Source organism: Limulus polyphemus, unplaced genomic scaffold (genome assembly GCF_000517525.1).
Source record: "Limulus polyphemus unplaced genomic scaffold, Limulus_polyphemus-2.1.2 Scaffold356, whole genome shotgun sequence".
Classification (NCBI taxonomy): domain Eukaryota; kingdom Metazoa; phylum Arthropoda; class Merostomata; order Xiphosura; family Limulidae; genus Limulus; species Limulus polyphemus.
This window is the reverse complement of record NW_013665966.1, coordinates 308,705-314,318: the sequence shown is the minus strand read 5'-3', so window position 1 is coordinate 314,318 and position 5,614 is coordinate 308,705.

The window sequence follows — 5,614 nt, the reverse complement described above, 5'->3', positions numbered from 1 at the left end:
GCGTTTACTTGTGAGTTGAGAACTAATTATTTTCGAGTTATTTTGACTTTTCTTTTTAGCCTCTTAACTTTAATGCTTGAAAATAAAAAACAAGGTCCTGGCGTTATGGATGGTTCTAAGCCTCCTGACACCGTCCTTCAAAACAGTCAAAGTGGCTCAAACTAACAGTGCATTTTATCTTAATAAAAAAGATTCAGTACGAATCTTAACAGAAAAGTGTAAGTATTAAAAATTATATTCCTCCAACATATAGAACACTTCACCATAAAGTGCTGTCCGTTATTGCCTTTTTTTTTTCAAGTAATAAAGGACACTGGTATCCCACCCAAGTAGTGTGTCTGCTTCACAAAGTAACTGGTGCTGTTAATGTTTAATTAAGTGATACATCATGGGCTGAATAGTTTATTTCTATAAGTGTAGACATAAAAAGCCAACATTGTAATGCTAAACCAACCCCAACGAAAATTACAGCATCTAATGTTCCACCTGCAGTCAGCCATGCTTTCCTCTGGACTCAACTACGAAGATATGAACGCGTGGTGGAAACCCATAAGAACAGTGTCAGTTTCAACTAAACACCCTGTATTAAAAGTTTCAGAGGGCAGACGTTACCTCAATCATTTGATGGTAAAGACATAGCTAATATCCCAAGTCAATACTGATTGTTATTCCAGTTGAACCTGTCACTTCTCAACTGATTTGTGTCGTGGAGACTCGAAGACAATTATTTGACACCAACAGAGGTTTTACTGGTTCTATTTGTTTGTTTGTTTGCAGTTGGAAAAACAACTGAAACAAGCAGCTTCCAAAACTTAAGACAAGAACCAGCAACTGTCACTATTGATCTTGATGACCTGCATTCTAATATTATTTCACTTCAAACAAAAACTTTCGTCAAACGCGCATAGTAATCCCTCTATTTGTACTGGAAATGTTTCTTAAAAACGAATACAACTGTAAATGTGTATAGTGTATACAGCAGTATAAGTGATATCTAACAAAATCTTACTCAGTCTTTTCTTGAAAACAGTAAATGTAAATTATAGAGTTTAAATCAAATTTCTATATCTGAATTTGAAGAAACTGAAGAAGGGTATAATACTGATAGTGATAATGAAGTATTTTTTGGTCCTCTGGTAAAATCTGAACATATGATGTTTGAAACTAAAGTAAGTAGTATACCTAAAATAAACTGTTTTAACAGTTTATATTATTAGGTAGATTCTTTTGGATTATTCAGTAAAAATAATGCAAAGTCCAGTTCACATAATGATAACAAACACGTTTTATTTTTTTTGCCACATCTTCTTCAAGTAGCTTAACTAACGGTCACTGTTAGGCCTAACTTACAGTAGACGATAACACAACAATTTCGCTTACTGCTAACTTTTCTCGTACTTAAAGAACTTCTTTGTAATTATTTTTCTTCGTCAAAACACATACTACATTTTCACAAAAATGAAGTAACTGACTATCAACTGACGGTAACAAATCGACTAACAATCTCGCTAACTCAGTAATCAATCCTCAACTCATGTCACTTGCGTTTTATACCTCTCAAATAGTTTCCTAAACTTTCAAGAAGGTTTTAGCTATTAAGCCACAGCTATCATATGACGTGAAAACTTTCTATGGCAAAACAATAATATGAATGTCAAAATTAAAAACAACAACAATAACCTATAATAGTACTAAATATATTCGTGGTTTGACTTGTCACATTGAATGTTTTACACAATTTCTGTTTAAACAAAAAATCAAGTAACACTTCTAACAGAAAGAATAGGGTTTGTTATTAAATTAAAAGATTAAAGGTTGTGCTTAACTATAAACAAAAATTAAAGGAATATTTCTCAATATTGATTTTAGAGATGGAATATCTTGTTATTGGAGTTATTCCATTATAGTTACACTTTTAGTCGAAAAGTACGTAGTTGTGTACTTATGCTACTAGAATTAACAGAATAATCTATAATGATGCTGTAAAACATAAATTATCCTCGTACAGGAAGCTAATTATTCCATGCAAATCCTTCTTTTATGTGGAATAAATGGCCTTACAATAAAGTGAACTCACATCTACTCGACAGCATGGATGAGGGATAATAATTGGGCTTAATAAGTTTATTAACAACGTTATTAATCTAATGGAAAATTTCAGGTAGCCTTTCACGAGTCTTATTGTTATTGTGTAATCTAAATGTACATTGCTTTAATTTTTATATACATTAAAACGATATGTTAGCACTAGATGACATTAACTTCATCAGTTGTCAGCTACCCAAAATGAAGAGTGGTGGCTGGGTAGTTTTATCAGGAGATTTAATGTTAGATCAGGCCTTGATAAAAATCGTTCTCCTTTCGGTGAAAGTTCATTTTCTGTAATGCAGAGTTTAAACGACTTGACATTAAAACATGGACTATATGGTGTTTTTAAACGTTTGAATCCTAATGAATGGTAGTACACTTGGATGACTTTTGCGAGTGGTGCTATGTTAAAAACTAAACCTGACAGATTGTACGTTGGTGCTATGGTTTTGCTTACTGGCATTTTGATTGTAAATTTCTTCAAAATCTCAGTATGTTGAGCAGATGAGCAGAAAATATAAACACTTATGTACTAAAAGTTTTATACTATTCTTAGAACAGTGTAGGTTTCTCGAAGTTTCGTGTTAAAATTCGTGCACGATCCCTGAATTTCAAGCTGTGTGAACTACCTAAATGTAAAACTGAACACCAGAAAAGTATATTAACGTTTTTCTCGGTTAATTATAAAGAATGTTTAATTTACAAATAAACCCTTCAAAAATTACTGAGAAACAAATCTAATAAGATTTGAATTTTATTAGATACGGTTACTCACCTACACCCTATTATCAACTTATTATTATGGTAGCTATTATCAACAATGTGTATTTAAATGTTTGAAAAATAATGATGGCGGTACAGTTAAAAGCCCCTATGGAAGTCAATAAACTTACAATAAGTTTGTATACAATTCTTTGAAGCACAAAATGAAAATTTACAACAAGATAAGTCTTATTGTTGAAATTTACCATCATTACCAGAACGAACGCAGAGTAATTTTAATATTGAAATACTTCTTGAAAAGTTAACTGATGCTTGTAAATATTTTCCGAAAGACAAAAGTTCACGATGGATTACTTATAGAGCGGAATTTTAAGTTTTGCTAATATTTCTGTCATCAGTTATTAAAGATGTCTAAGGAATCTTTTGAAAATATATCAAATTATTTAGCTCAATGAGGCAAGGTGATCTCATTGTATATATAAATAGCAACCGTCTCACTTTGTTGTTATTATAAAGTTTTCGACAAAGTTATAGCTACTAAAATAAAAACAACAACTTTTACACGAATCATAGAATTAATTATACAATACTGGGTAAGAGAATATTCACAGAATAAAAGAACACTGTAATGCTAAAACATACAATATCAGTAGTATTACCTATCACAGTTTAAATGACCGTGATGTTGTGCCTAACTGCACTTTCTTCCTTATCACCCTCTTTCTTAGACACTATTCTAATTCAGAATGTTAGAATATCTTACAATTAAGCTTAGAAAACCAGCTCTTAAGCAGAAAATAAGCGCAAACTGCCACTGCATTTTTAATTGCGAAGATTTAAAGAAAGAACAGACATATGAGGTGGACAAAAACCATGGTTTAAATCCAACATTTAATTTCAATCACCTTTTATTTGCTGATGATCTACTTGTTGATGCTATTGTACAATATAGCTTTAAAAGTCATGGCCACCATTAATATATTCTACTTATGGATGTATATATCTGTTGGATTTGATATCTTACTTTAATCCTTTTTTTCCTTATGGGTTAATTGGAAGGTAGAACCGTATAAAATAAGTTAGAGTTGTAAATGATTATTTCACATATTCATTTATTGTTTAATCTATATTTATTAATTCATTTTCATTGAATAATTAAACAAACTGACCCTTTCATCACCATCAATAGATAATTAATCATGATGGACAAGTAGGTAACCTTGTACAGTTTTGACTAAAATGTTTGCATACTGTTTTATATTGATGTTATTGTCTACATGCGTGGAGTAATTATTGAGTAAATCTCAGAGTAGTAACAGAGAAGGTAGCGTGTGATCGGACAAACATGTACGAGTTGTTTTCTGTTTTGTATATGTGCTTTTGAGTATTTGTTCGTCAAAACACACGCCTGTTAGTGTACTATGTACAGTGTAATGTATCCAGAATACTGAAACGTCATCTGATTGCAAGAAACGTTGTCCCAGGAAATTCTACTTATAGACACCGTAAAACTACTGCCCAAGATAACCGTGGTTTAATCAGGTTAACATGTCAAGGTTGGAAGAAGTCTTGCAACATCTTAATACAGGAATGGCACGAACACATTCATTCCAGGGTATCCAGATGTACAGTAAATAGGAGATTGATCAAACAAGATTATTTTACAAAAAGGGCTATCTGCAAACCGATAATAACCAGAATTCACCGCCATCACCGTATTACTTGGGCAAGACAGCACGGGAACTTGCAGTTAGGACACTGACGACATGTCAGATTTTGATATGAGTCCTGTTTCTAGCTTGTTAAAGCTGATGGTAGATTCATGTTCATTGTTTGTCTGGATAATAGATGAAGAAAACTGTCTTTCCCACAGCTCCTTTTAGTGAAAATTTGGGATGATATCACGGTGGATAACCTTATCGACAGCTTGACACGTCACCTTGCGGAGGTTGTTAGAATACGAGAAGGACCAGTCAAGTATTGAATGTTTAATATAAACTGATATAAGGTTACAGACGCTATTTAATAATTTGATGTTATATTTTGTCATTATATACGTTTTGGTAAGGTTTTGTTGTTATAGGTGAAATGCTGAATTACACATCTTTCTAAAGGTGTCTAATAACATTCTATCGCTGTTTTAATAAATCGTTCATGATATCCATAGAACCTTCTTATTATACAAATTACATATGTAGATATTTAATATAACATGCATTTCTCATTTTCACAATGCTAAGTGTATTTGTATTCCATCTTAATAATAATAATCTTATTTGTTACAAAATATGCAAACATTCTGGCCAAGACGATATTATAATACCCTGATTGGCAAGCTCTCATTTCTTAAATGCAGTGTTCTATGCCCAAATAACAGCGGCTGTTAAATATTTTTTTACTGTTGGTTTCTGATAAAGGGCTCGTCCAGAAATCAATCTTAATTAGACATTTTTTTTATTCGTAAAAGAAATGGGCAGTTAGTTTTCTTTGTTATCTAAACTTTTTATTATAAGTGTTCATCTTTTACCCGTACAACGAAATCATCATTCCAATATTCCTATTAAATCTTAGCCTCCTTCTTTATTTGGAAAGTTCTTTATCTTAACAAAGAGATGTAATTTTTCAGTGGAGATTACTTCAAGATACTCTATTTTCTCCAATGAGGCTTATTAATGTTAATCTTAGTCAGAACAGGGACTTTTCTTGATGTTATAATATTACTGTTCAACAAATAAAAACTTTATAAGTTGTGTGTTTAAAATATGTACCTTGATTTTAAGTTATTACTGTACTAGTTTCGAGT